The sequence below is a fragment of the Sinocyclocheilus rhinocerous genome, unplaced genomic scaffold (genome assembly GCF_001515625.1).
Source record: "Sinocyclocheilus rhinocerous isolate Xijiao unplaced genomic scaffold, SAMN03320098_v1.1 scaffold2092, whole genome shotgun sequence".
NCBI classification, from domain to species: domain Eukaryota; kingdom Metazoa; phylum Chordata; class Actinopteri; order Cypriniformes; family Cyprinidae; genus Sinocyclocheilus; species Sinocyclocheilus rhinocerous.
In genome coordinates, this window is record NW_015634489.1 from 27223 (window position 1) to 42302 (window position 15080).

Sequence of the window (15080 nt, forward strand, 5' to 3'; positions counted from 1 at the left end):
TTTTCACACATGAAAATATGCTGAAAAAACAAAAGCCTTCCAATATATCACCAATAAAATAACTTTTTTTTGTGTGTGTGTGTTTAATGAAACCAGCATAAATTCACACTAGGTACTGGTTCTAGGCATGGCAACAATTTAAACCATCTTTGTTTAACTTACTAGTGTCCTATGTGGATATTGCTGAGACTACGTTCGCCTATAGCTGTCATAAATACTTAAAAACTGTAACCAAAATGTATACACAAACAAACCCAGTGTATTCATAATTTTGACAATAGGAGTGTCCTGTTGGTTTTGAGTGTAAAGGGTATCTTAAGCGAACAGAAGCTGACCAGATGATTCGGTGGCTGTGGGATTTATTTGTTTTTGATCATGTTCACAGTTCAGAGTATGTTCACAGTTTTGCCCCTTTTTGATCCAACTTTCTGTCTTCGGCTGGCCTGATTCCCCTCAAACACACTGCCATAACAGTAGCCAAGAGATGTTTCTGTCAGAATCACTGGCACTGGCACTCAGTCTCTGCTCTGTACTTTCAAACTGCTTGGTTAGCAGTTCCTATAAATGTCTTTTCCAGTGGTTGTATTTGAATGCACAATTCTTTTTCACTTCTCTTTTGAATCTGGTCCCACTCCCTCTTGGTAGAAGAGTAGAGTGCTAGAAATGTATCTTTAAATGGAAATTTTGATCACTCTGTGTCTCGTTTTCCAAGCATCCCCTAACAGCATGATGAATGAATGGCCATCAAAAAAAGAATATTGATCTTGCATAATATGGCACTGGCATGAAGGTCGCGGTCAGTCAGAGGCATGATAGGGCTGCCACCAAATCGTCATCTAAGATAACCTGAACATATGTGGTATTTCACAGCCACAACTATTGTGTAAACTCACTTAATTATGCTTTCAGTTTATCTACTTAAAACTGAATTAATTCTTAAGTAAACCCAGTGACTTTAAGTTTACATTTTCCTTTCTTAAGCAAGCCAAACCAAACCAAAAAAAAAAAAAAGATGACCAGCCATAAGAAAACATTTTTTTGTAAGTTTTTTTTTCAGTTTTAAGCATAAACCTCTCTAAATTGTGTAATATTTATGTTAAAAACAAAAAAAAAAATGCCAGTGATGTATGAAAAATACACTGAAAGATATGATCTCGTAAAACAAGTTTAAATATATTGACAACATTATTTTTCAAGTAAATGAATCTTGCCAAATTACAAGAAAAGTAGGGAAAAATATGCTATTTTTTCATTGATATTTAGAGAATATAAGTGAAATAATATATTTTATAATACGAAATTTACTGCAGTCCATGGCCCTAAATCAAGTTTGATTTTTGTCTCTTTGTCGCTAAAAGCTTGGGCACCTCTGATCTACATTATTTAATTTGCTGTATATAAAAACAAAAAAGCCGGTGTTATGTTAATTCCCATGTAGATAGGTAAGTAAACATGCATGCATTTTTGTATGTATATGCCTACTTAACCATATTAAATAATTTTTTGGGAGCAAATTTGTACCCAGAAGTGAGCTAAATCTTACAAAACCTCCTAAAGCCTTCTTTTGAGGACATTCTCATTTGAAAACATGCTAAATGTTTTTGACCTTGTGGGGATTTTTTTTTTTTTGAGGGGTAGAGTTAGGGTAAGAAAACACAGTTTGTACAGTTTAAAAACCATGTGTCCAGTGGTGTAGGCTACATCACATCTCTGCGCGCACACACAGAAAGGCGCAGCTTGTACAGCACGCGAGTACCAAATTGAGTCTTCCTGAGCAAATACACACTTGACGAGTATCCACGTAAACACAGTCAGTTACGTCTTAATTTGTATCTTAATTTGTATCTAATGGTCTCTGAGGGCCATCCCCTGAGGATGAAATCCTAGAACCGCCTCTGCTGAAATACCTGAATAAATATTTAGTCTATGAACGTGGAGGCAAAACGTCCCAGGTTCCCCTGAAGGGAACGAGATGCTGCGTCCGAAGACGCTATGGGAACGCCCCCAGCGTGACCACGCTCTGAATCACATGTGTAATCAGTCCAATGGAAGGGCGAGACGTCATGGGCGGGTGACGTCATCGACCAGGAAGCTTAAAAGCACATGCGGCGGAGCCGGCATCAGCTTCTAGGAATTAAGCAAGCGCTGGCAGGGATGCCTGAAGTATGGCATGCGTAACCTGGGACGTTCCCCTTCAGGAACTCGAGCTGCGTCCGAAGATGCTATGGGAACGAGATGCCCACGCCACCAGACTGACAAATCCCTGCCTAGTGTATACTAGGACGAGAGAACAGAAGAGCCCGGAGTGGCTCGCATATCAAGGTCATAGAACCACACGAACGTTAGGGGCGTGAACCATCCCGCAGCGTTGCAGATGTCCTGCATAGACACACCTGCCAGAAAGGCCTATGAGGCCGCCATACTTCTCGTAGAACGAGCCTTGACTCCCATCGGCGAGGGGAGATCAGAGGACTCGTAGGCAATGTTAATGGCATCAACTATCCACCGACTGAGGGTCTGTTTTGTAGCAGGAAGACCCCTCTTGGGGGGACCATAGCACACGAGCAGGTGGTCCGCCCTTCTCCCCAGTTGGTCCGCCCTTCTCCACAGGGCAGCTCTGTGGATGTACGTGTCCAGTGCTCGAACTGGACACATACAGTTAAGCTTCTGCTGGCCGGGCTCCCTAAAGGGAGAAGGACAGAAAGCCTGCACTACGATAGGCTGTGGTGTGACAGAGGGAACTTTGGGGACATACCCTACTCGAGGGTAAAGAAATGCTTTGGCCATACAAGGCGCAAAGTCGAGATGAGAAGGGGCCACTGAAAGGGCCTGGAGATCCCCAACTCTCTTCAGAGAGGAAATAGCCAGAAGAAAAGCAGTCTTAATTGTGAGATGTCAATCAGATATCTCTTCAATGGGCTTGAAAGGAGCTTTACAGAGAGCCTCTAACACCACAGCCAAATCCCACGGGGGAACACGGGACCGTACCGGGGGCCTCAGCCTCAGCGCACCGCGGAGGAAACGTGTAACTAGGGGGTGTCTGTCCACTGACTGGCCACCAACCGGGGCGTGGAATGCCGCAATGGCTCCATGTAAACTTTTAAGGTGGAGTGGGTCAACCCTGCGGAGAATCGGGCCTGCAGGAACTCCAGAAATGTACCAATCGGGCAGTTAGCAGGATCGAGCTGGCGTTCTCCGCACCATGAAGTGAAAAGTTTCCACTTCAGGGCGTACAGTTTCCTCGTCGAGGGAGCTCTGGATTGGAGGATGGTCTCAACAACCTCGGTTGAGAGACCGGAAGCTATGAGCTGTGCCCCCTCAGGGGCCACGCCCAGAATTTCCACAACTCCGGGCGGGGATGAAATATCGTGCCTCCTGCCTGTGAGAGGAGATCCCTCCTGACGGGAATCTCCCATGGAGAGCCATCGAGGAGTGAGATCAGATCCGAGAACCATACTCGGCCCGGCCAGAACGGGGCTACTAGCAGTAGACGGACTCGTAGTAGTACTCTCTCCAGAACTCCCGGGAGCAGAGCGATCGGGGGAAAAGCGTACAGACGAAGCCTTGGCCAAGTCTGCACCATAGCATCCAGTCCCAGAGGAGCTGGGTGAGTCAGAGAGAACCAGAGGGGACATTGCGATGTCGCCTGAGTCGCAAAGAGGTCCACTTGAGCCTGGCCAAAAACTCTCCATATCTGCTTCACCACTCCAGGGTGAAGCATCCACTCCCCGGGCCTCGGCCCCTGTCTCGACAGGATGTCTGCTCCCATATTGAGATGCCCAGGAATGTGCACTGCTCTCAGTGAGAGAAATTTGCCCTGGGACCATACAAGGATCTGGTGCACCAGCTTGTACAAGGGTCGCGAACGCAGACCTCCCTGGTGGTTGATATAAGAGACCGCTGCTGTGTTGTCACTAGCGTTACACAGCGACAGGAAGCTCCCAACACCGGGCCCTGGGACAAGAACCAAGTCTCTTTCCACACATCTAAGGCACAAATACACTTCCGTGTGACCTTGATCGTGCAAAGCGGGTTTCCCCTCGGGGAGAACCCCTTGGTCTTGAGCCATCACTGTAGGGGTCTCATGTACAGCAGGCCAAGAGGTATCACGTTGAACGCGGCTGCCATCAGACCCAGCAGCCTCTGAAACTGCTTGACAGTGAGTAACTGGCCTTCTTTCACTCTCTTGACTGCTGTGAGGATCGACTCGATCAGAGCAGGGGACAGACGTGCCTGCATCGTGGTCGAATCCCACACCACACCCAGATAAGCAGTTCTCTGTAATGGAGAAAGCACACGTTTCTTGGCGTTTAGTCTCAAACCCAGCTCCCCCATATGAGCAAGAACGACATCTCGATGTCGAACTGCCATCTGCTCCGATTGAGCTAAAATCAACCAATCGTCGGTGTAATTCAGTATGCGGATGCCCTGGAGTCACAGCGGAGCCAGAGCAGCATCCACAACCTCCAAAAGCTCCTCATATTGGGGCGAATGAGGTGCATACTCGACGCTCTCCACATCGAGGAAGAGAGGTGCAGCGTCGAGCCCTCTGTCTGGGGGGAAGAAACTGCGGAGCGGGCTTCCGATCCCAGAGAGGGGGTGCCGGATCTAGCAGGTGAGGAAGGAGATAGGGACTCGCCCATCTCCATTCCCTCCGCCAGATCCGCTTGCGAACCCCACGAGTGCAGCTGCCGCTCCACCTCGGCGGAAGTGGGGCCAGCATCGCGGGGAACGCTGGTGAAGGCTCCCTCCTCAAAGAGAGCCTTCAGGGAGCAAAGCGTACACAGGGGAAGCCGCTCACAATGCGGGCAGTCGGCTCCCTTGAGAGCCGACTCTGCATGCTTCGCTCCCAAGCAGACCACGCACAGACTGTGTGTATCCCCGCTCGTAATGTAACGCGGGCAAGGAGGAACACACAATCTGAAACGTGATCTGCTATCCCCCTTATGCTTTGTCTTAGCACTTGCTTTAGACATAGTGGAGCTTATTGTGGACAAAACAACACCAAATAAGACTCACAGGACAGACTGAACGTATACACACACAGAGCGCTTGCTGAATGACAGAAAAGATGACGCCGGCTCCGCCGCACATGCTTTTAAGCTTCCTGGTCGATGACGTCAACCATCCGTGACGTCTCGCCCTTCCATTGGACTGATTACACATGTGATTCAGAGCGTGGTCACGCTGGGGGCGTTCCCATAGCATCTTCAGATGCAGCTCGAGTTCCTGAAGTAGAACTAAATGTAAGGGTAAGAACATGTAGAAAAAGCTCTTTAACATAACAATTGCACGTTACCACTTTTATGTGTTCATATTCTGGGCTCTTCTGCAGAGTTTGATCTTTTAATATCACTAATGCATAAGCCACGTTAAGCGTAAACATATCCACTTTGATTATCGTTGTCTTAAAACATAGTGTTTATGACAAGTGAAATGTGAGAGAAAATTGACTTTCCCTAGTTGCTGTTTTAGAACATGAAGTCACGTTAAGAGTTTTTCACACGCTTTTCCACTCAACTGCACTACCTTTGATCTCGCGTCTCGCCTCTTTTGTAGTGTGTCTCAGGAATGGTGAGTTCCAGAAAAGCAGTGCTCAAGTCAAAAAAAGTTTGAAAGTTTGAAAAAAGAGACCTTGCGGTTTTTTCTAAATTCCACTGCCGCGTCTTACGTTTTTCAAAGCAAAAACACTTTCTGTGTGATTTGTGAATGCCTTTTAGAATGTCCTATGATGGGGTGGGGTGGGCCCCCCACGCACCGCGGGGGTGTCCCGTACAGCGTTCGCCACTGTATGTGTCAACCTAACTTCATTTAGGAACAATCTGACAAAAGGGGTAGGTTATAGTATAACTAGCTGTATATAAAAACAAAAGAAGTCTATGGAATGTCCCCATTTATATAGTTAAGTAAACATGTGAGTGTCCATGTGTGTAAGTGAGCAAGTCTATTTTGATAGCATTTTGATGGAGGTTCTTGCAGATTTGAATTAGGAGACAGACAGATGTGAGAAGGAGGTACAGTTGGAAACAGAGCTTATGTTGGCTCTGCAGTCAGACGGGGACTCCAAGCCACACAAAAATGTATAAAACTCAAATCTCTCTCTCTCTCTCTCTCTCTCTCTCTCTCAAATTCAAATTCAAATGAGTTTTATTGGCATGACTTGCACAGTATTGCCAAAGCATTGTCCATTACATGAATAAAGAATAAACGATTATATAATACATAAACAAAACAAGAAAAGATCTGTAAAATAATTAAGTAAATAAGTACATGTGTACACAAACAAACAAAAAAAAAACCAAGAAAAATATTAAAGACATTTAAAAAAAATAATAATAATAATTAAAAAAAATTGCACAACAGTACATGTAAGAAATGCTCTTGCTTCAGTTTTGTCCACTGGCTGACAGTCTTAGTTTGTGACAGGCTGATACATATCTTGCTGCTGTTGGGATCATTTTGGAATCTTCCCCTAAAATGTGAAATCTTGTGTTAATAATCGAACAGAATATTTTCCCCAGGTTGCTATTGACACATATGCCTCTGTAATTGCTTGGATCAAACTTGTCTCCTTGTTTAAAGATGGGTGTAATTAGGCCTTTATTCCAGGTGTCTGGAAAATATCCTATGCTCAAAACAATGTTGAATAATTTGGTTATTGCCGTTTTTGAAATGATCATTTGTGTGTTTGATCATTTCATTTAATATTCCGTCGATGCCACATGCTTTGTTGGGTTTTAGGGCATGTAGTCTGTCTGTTAGCTCATTTACTGTGACTGGGAAATCCAGGGGATTCTGATTGTCTTTAATTTTTTCTTTCAGGATTTCTAATTTGGTTTTTATTTCATTTCGAGCAGGATTTGTTTCGTTGACAGAGCTGTAGTAGGCTTTTCCCACTTTTGTTTGTGAAGTGGTCATAATTTTTTCTGAGGTGATATGAGGGCAGAGAGTGGCAGGGGTTTGTAATATATTTGTCTCCTTGTGTGTTGACAAAGTCGGCTTCATTTCCAGTTCTGGCATTTAAGTCACCACATATTAAAACATTTCCTTTTGTCTGGAAATGGCAGATCTCGTCGTGCAGGATAGAAAAGCTTTCTTCATTGTAATAGGGAGATTCAGCCGGGGGTAAGTATGTGGCACACAAGAATATGTGACGGTCTGTGGACACAATATCTTTTTGTATTTTTAGCCAAATGTACGATTTTCCGATTTTTATAGATTTGATTGAGTCTGTGAGTTCTGTTCTGTACCATATCAGCATTCCCCCTGAGTCTCTGCCCTGTGTCACCCCTCTTAGTTTGGTTGATGGTAAAATGATTTCTCTAAACCCAGTTGGGCAGCCAGTGGACAAATCTCTTACATTCCATGTTTCTTGTAGTATTATAATGTCAGAATTCTGAATTTCTCTTTTGAAATCTGAATGTTGGCTCTTAACACCAAAAATGGAGGACCTAAGTCCTTGAATATTCCAACATGAGATTTTTAAGGAATATGAGTTCATTAATCACCTTTGTTATTTAAAAAACAAGACAAACATCAGTATGCTGAATCGACAGATCAAGTAGAATATTTAAAATATTATGATACATGTCTAAGAATATCTTTTAAAATAAATGTATAAATAATAAATGTCTAATATATATATATATTGTTTTTTTTTTCAAAAATACATTAAATAATGAGATCTCTAAGAGGTTCTTTTAAAAAATAAATATATAAATAACACACACACATGTGGGCTACATTAAAAATACACGTGTAGATACATATGTACACGCATACATTTCTCATCACGCGAGTTGCTGAGCTCTCTCTCTCTCTCTCTCTCTCTCTCTCTCTCTATGATCTTACAGAAGAAAAAGGCCCTGAGAAACAATACACAGGATGATGCAAGTAGTCTGTTGGTGATAAAATGGTTTAAATGTTGATTGTTAATGCTGTCCATGAAAGAGTTGTCCCAACTCTTTCCACTAGAGGACACTCCACACAATCAATTGCCATAAGAGATCATAATAGTGAGCAGAATTATTTTCTTTTTTCAGACTGCTTTTCAAGAACTGATCACTAGTTACTTGTACATTTTCATCAGACATGTGAAAGAAATGGCTATCATTCTCAAAGGAAGAAAAAAAAAAGCTTAGCACCAGAGGTCACGTCTCTAACCCTCACTTAGATTGGCCATACCATTTTGCGTGTCTTCAGTGACACACTGAACTGCTGCTCCCCCTGACATTATGCATTTTTCATGACTACAGTGTTCACAGGCATATTTAAGACTTTAAGACTAAACCAACCACGTGTGCAATCTTTGTCAAGGCATTCATTGACCCATTGGCATCGTCATTGTCCATCGCAGGGATTTTGAAACTATATAAGCACTGCCTTTCATCCAAGACCATCATTAAGCAAGTGTTGCACATATTTGAAACAAGCTTGACAAAGCCACAGTAGACTGGAATATGGTTCTGTGGTTTCATACTACTAACTGAAGCTTCTGCTCTGTGACATCATGACATCAATTACAGTGGTTTGATTGCAGGCTGTCGAAAAAGCATGTGCTGCAGCAAAAGAAGGACATTTATCAATTGAAAGTTTTTTTTCTTCTGAAAAGCTTTCTGCGACGAAGTGCACTTGAAATGGTTTATTTACAGTGTATATGGACTATATTATGCATTTTGGTATTAATAAAAAAATATGTACAAATGTTGTATGCTGAATGTTATAACTACTGCTTTGGGAAGATTTAATTCATGTGGATTTTTAATTTATTGTATTTAAACTTTTTTATTAGCTACTATTTCATATGATGATATATACACAGGTATCCAAAAGTGTAGGGGTTTGTAAGAGTTTTTAATGTTTCTAAAAGTCTCTTATTAAATAAAAAATATTATTACTATTTAAAATAGCATTTTTTTTAAATATATTTCAAAAAGTAATTTATGCCTGAGATGGCAAAGCTGAATTTATAATATTTATATGCATATATATTTAACTTACCAGATCATAATTTTTGTGTAAACTGTGATACATTTTTTAGGATTATTTGATGAACAGAAAGTGTATTTAAACAATAATAATAATTTGAAATTGGCATTGGTAGAGAGTGAAATTCAGCTGCTTATAATTACTTTATTTTCAATATCTTAAAAACTTGTGATAAATGACAAAAATGTCAGTTTACATTACATAACTGTATATGGTCCCAAAAGCAAACCCATACTTTAAAGGTATAGTACTGTAAAAACCCTGGTGCCTATGGAAACAATGACACTCCATGCGAAAAACTGATTCCACATGAGGGAATCCCTTGCTTTTTAACTGCTTCCAGATATGCTACATAAGCCTCTGCATGCTGTCAAAGTTTTTAAATCCATAACATCCATAGTACATTTGTTCGATCAGAGCTGTGTCTACTAACACTTTTCAGCAACTTGCTGGCATGGCAGTTTTGCATATGGAAATGGTGCTGCTGTGTACATATGGCTCGCTTTCCACACACTGATGTCTATTTATAGATTATACTGTGTATATTATATGGTCTATATTGTAGATGAGTGCTTCTGCCATGTTTCAAATCAACATGCCCCTTCCAACATCACAATTCAGCAACTCTTTCATCTAAGTTGCGCCCCAAATGACATCTACACTATGCACTCACACATTGTATGCACTCATCTGTGTAGTGTATGAATTTTATAAAGTTATTTTGTCATTCATAATCTGAGCCAGGGGTGGATCAAGGGGGCTTAGCCCTCAGTTAACAGTTCTTTACAGTGCTTGTGAAAACTGTATTACTATATTAAGTAAATAGCTTTTAACGCTACAGAAGTTACTAAGTTAAGAGCAGTGAGTAATTCTTTATTTTTCTTTTGTTGTTTGATTAACATTATTAACAAGAAATGCATGGATTCGTTATATTGACACACATCCAATATTTTCTTAAATGAGTAGTTTACTTCCAGAATAAAAAAATTCCCTATAATTTACTCACCCCCATGTCATCCAAGATGTTCATGTCTTTCTTTCTTCAGTCGAAAAGAAATTATGTTTTTTGAGGAAACCATTCCAGGATTTTTCTCAATATAATGGACTTCAGTGGTCCCCAATGGATTGAAGGTCCAAATTGCAGTTTCAATGCAGCTTCAAAGGGTTCTACACAATCCCAGCCGAGGAATAAAGGTCTTATCTAGCGAAACAATCTGTCATTTTCTAAAAAAAATAAAAATGTATATACTTTTTAAACTCAAATGCTCGTCTTGCTCTAGCTCTGCTTGCACATATGCGTCTTCACGTATTACATAATCACGTTGGAAACGTCACATGCGGTTAGCTCTTCGTCTATGTACTCCGGTTCAAAAAGGTAGGGTAGGGCGAAAAACTCCATCTCATTTTCTCCTCCAACTTCAAAATCGTCCAACATCATTGTTTTACCTTTTTTGTAAAGGGCATTTTACTTTCTTTGCACGTTCGCTTTGTAAACACTGGGTCGGAACTTCCGCCTACGTCACGTGTGCGTGATTATGTAATGCGTGAGGTCCAGCTATAGCAAGACACGCATTTGTGGTAAAAAAAGTATTAATTAAATTTTTTTTTTTTTTGAAAATGACATCGTTTCGCTAGATAATAACTTTATTCCTTGGTTGGGATCATGTAGAGCCCTTTGAAGCTGCATTGAAACTGCATTTTTAACCTTTAATCCTTTGGGGACCATTGAAGTCCATTATATGGAGAAAAATCCTGCAATATTTTCCTCAAAAAACGTAATTTCTTTGCGACTGAAGAAAGAAAGACATGAACATCTTGGATGACATGGGGGTGAGTAAATTATTGGGAATTTTTTATTCTGTGAACTACTGCTTTAACTGTTTTGTTCATTTAAGACGTAACCGACTGTGTTTACGTGTATACTCATCAAGACACCCATTCTGGCATAATATTGTGTGCATTTGATCAAGAAGATGCGAAAGAAAACTCAATAGACTCCATGCACAATCACTTCCGCGTTTTGCCTCAGCCAGCTCAGTTACATCCGGTACAGCGCCGGAAGCCGTTTTTGCTATTGGCATTAACTGTGGAGACATCGCGGGAGAAGTTTTAAGAGTGTATTTTACACTCGCTTTTTAAAAGAGCTTCCCCAGATTACTGTGAACAATGTTAATCGCATTGTGAGGCAGTCAACTATCAGCTATCCTAACAGAAAGAAGGAGAAGTTTTGAGTTACATCAACATTTGAGGGTGAGTATCGTCTCGGTTACGTATGTAACCTTGGTTCCCTGAATAGGGAATGAGATGCTGCGAAGCAGTTGCTGTGGGAACACCTTCAGTGTGATGAATGTCTGAAGCCCTTATACGATCATGCCATTTTATTGGCCAGTAGCGCCTAGTACCCCGAGAATACGTCACGTATGCTCATACTTTATTTACGCAATGTCTTATTTTTTATTCAGGGAACCAAGGTTACAAACGTAACCGAGACGTTCCCTTTCATAGGTTCACTTCTATGCTGCTATGCAGTCAAGTCTACTTCAAATAAGTCAACTTCCGCTCGGCTGAACCTCTTCCATATGAGGCTCACCACCTAAGGGTGTAACCTCCATTCTCCGGCTTCCAAGCCCTGCCTCGAGAGTAGGTCCGCTCCTAAGTTCAGATGACCTGGGACATGAACTGCTCTGACTGACAGAAACTTGGTCTGCGCCCAAAGAAGGACACGTCTCGCCAACCTGCATAGGGGACGAGAACGTAGTCCTCCTTGGCAATTCAGGTACGAGACCACAGTCGTGTTATCCATCCTGACCAAAATGTGACAACCCCTCAGATAGGGTAAGAACCGTTTGAGTGCCAGAAACACTGCCAGCATCTCCAAACAATTTATGTGCCAGTCACGATGCACCTCTGTCCAAACTCCACAAACTGGGCGTCCTTGATAGATTGCCCCCCAGCCCGTGGAGGATGCATCTGTCGTGCTTGTCTTGCGATGACAAAACACCCCTAGCTGGACTCCCTTGCGAAGGAAATGGAGCCTCATCCATGGATACAGAGCGCAAAAGCCTCTGTGCGTCATCATAACTCTGCGGAACAGGTGGCAGTGAAGTGAAATGTTTTGGCTTTTGATCCACCACTGGATTGGCCTCATGTAGAGCAGGCCCAACTAAACCACAGTGGACGCTGCTGCCATAAGACCCATCAGTCTGTGGCATAAACCTACATGGATTAGACGCTCTGTTCTGAACTGACTAAGACAGGTTCGCAATGACTGAACATGTGCGGGAGACAGATGTGCCCGTATTGTGCGAGAATTCAAGTCCATGCCCAGAAAAGTTGTTTGCTGATGTGGCAGCCGAACACTCTTTTGCAGGTTTGCGTGCAATTCTAGGCTCCTCAAATGATCGAGCACCAAGTCTCGATGTGCTATCAAAATGGATTTCACTCTCAGTGCAAGATTTAGGCGACGCAAGTCCAAAATTGGATATATACCCTTATCCTTCTTGGGCAAAACAAAATACCGGCTGTAGAAGCCTGATTCCATCTGAGTGGGGGGTATTTCTTCTATTACCCCTTTCTCTAGGAAGGACAAAATCTCCTGACTCAAAGCTGAGACCTCCCAAGGAAGCAACGTCGTGGGAAGAATCCCTCTGAAAGCAGGCGGCCCTTTTCGGAATTGGATTGAGTAACTGTGTCGAATGGTACGTAGTACCCACTGCGAGATCTCGGGCAGGCATTGCCACGCGACCCAATAATCTGCCAGGGGCCTTAAACGTTCTATGTTTGGAACCCACTGAACTGCGGATGCCAAAACATCCAGTGATCTCTGAGAGCTGCTAGCATCTACGAAAACAGGAAGCGCATGCGGAGTGACCGCACTTATCAAACTCATTGTTATAGACTGATCCCCCTGCATAGGGCCCCGAAGCACATGAGTGGTGGGAACCTCTAAAACAGGAAGCTGTCCAATCGCTCAATCAGGCCAGCCCGCCACATTGATAGTGGGGGCTTTGAACGCCATCATAAACGGGCCATGCATGCATGACCCTAGGGCTTTTTCTCTAACTCTGAAGGCTGGAAAGCGCAGAGTGTCTGAGGTAGTGCTCATCATGAACGCTCAGCCTAGAACCGCCCAAGGCGCAATATGCGGCGGGACAGTTAAGACTGGAACTGGGAGGCCACAATGAGAGAGGCGAATACGCTTGGGCGGTTCAGCCAAACTCTCCAAAGGAGAGTCTGACCTCCAAGGGCAAGCGAAGGAATCAGGAACTACTACTAGGGACCTAAGGATGAGAGGGGGCGTGACTTTCAAGTCGGAGCTGAATTTGGCGCAAGATGGGCCGGGAGAGTTTCTTCCACGATTGGCATCGCCGAGTAGCCATGCTCCGCCATTTTGGAGATGGTGGCGAAGTCAGCAGCAGCGGGATTAGTAATGCACGCCAAAAAAGGGTTGCTTCCAAGATTTCGAAACCTCTCGGTGGAGGAAACAAAATACCGGCTGTAGAAGCCTGATTCCATCTGAGTGGGGGGTATTTCTTCTATTACCCCTTTCTCTAGGAAGGACAAAATCTCCTGACTCAAAGCTGAGACCTCCCAAGGAAGCAACGTCGTGGGAAGAATCCCTCTGAAAGCAGGCGGCCCTTTTCGGAATTGGATTGAGTAACTGTGTCGAATGGTACGTAGTACCCACTGCGAGATCTCGGGCAGGCATTGCCACGCGACCCAATAATCTGCCAGGGGCCTTAAACGTTCTATGTTTGGAACCCACTGAACTGCGGATGCCAAAACATCCAGTGATCTCTGAGAGCTGCTAGCATCTACGAAAACAGGAAGCGCATGCGGAGTGACCGCACTTATCAAACTCATTGTTATAGACTGATCCCCCTGCATAGGGCCCCGAAGCACATGAGTGGTGGGAACCTCTAAAACAGGAAGCTGTCCAATCGCTCAATCAGGCCAGCCCGCCACATTGATAGTGGGGGCTTTGAACGCCATCATAAACGGGCCATGCATGCATGACCCTAGGGCTTTTTCTCTAACTCTGAAGGCTGGAAAGCGCAGAGTGTCTGAGGTAGTGCTCATCATGAACGCTCAGCCTAGAACCGCCCAAGGCGCAATATGCGGCGGGACAGTTAAGACTGGAACTGGGAGGCCACAATGAGAGAGGCGAATACGCTTGGGCGGTTCAGCCAAACTCTCCAAAGGAGAGTCTGACCTCCAAGGGCAAGCGAAGGAATCAGGAACTACTACTAGGGACCTAAGGATGAGAGGGGGCGTGACTTTCAAGTCGGAGCTGAATTTGGCGCAAGATGGGCCGGGAGAGTTTCTTCCACGATTGGCATCGCCGAGTAGCCATGCTCCGCCATTTTGGAGATGGTGGCGAAGTCAGCAGCAGCGGGATTAGTAATGCACGCCAAAAAAGGGTTGCTTCCAAGATTTCGAAACCTCTCGGTGGAGGACTTGGAAGAAGGGGAGAGACCTACGGGGCTGGGCTGGGGTCATCTAATTTCGACTCGGCCTGATTTTGTGTCAGCTCGCTGTCCCATTCTAACCCCAACTTGTCTACAGCGCAAGTAACCACGTCTAACAACTCACTATAAGATGGGGAAGTGTGTTTCTGCATGTTTTGTAACTCATTGTGTCCGCTTGAGAGGAGTGAAATTGCTCTTGAAAGTAGCAAAGAACACGACAAAAACGCTTTCCTACGTGCAACAGATAATCCGCTTCCTGAAGGAAAATAAATCTGATGAAATCACGCATAGCACGCTGATATGAGCATACGTGACGTATTCTCGGGGCGGTGCTAGAGACTACTGGTCAATAAAATGGCATGATGGTATAAGGCAGATTATACATGTATGTTTATGAAAATTCATTTAAACTGAACCTGCATTATAAAACTGTCTCGAGATCGGTTAAGGCTGGAATACACTACATGACCTTTGCCCAGATTTCCCTCAGAGAAGTTGACAATAGTTGCCGAAAGTCAGAGCCAGTCTGCAGATTTGAGTACACAGATTTAATGGAAAATTGCGTAGTGTATAATAGTCACAGACTGTAAGAGAGACGGTGGTGTGACAACTGCAAAAAAAAGG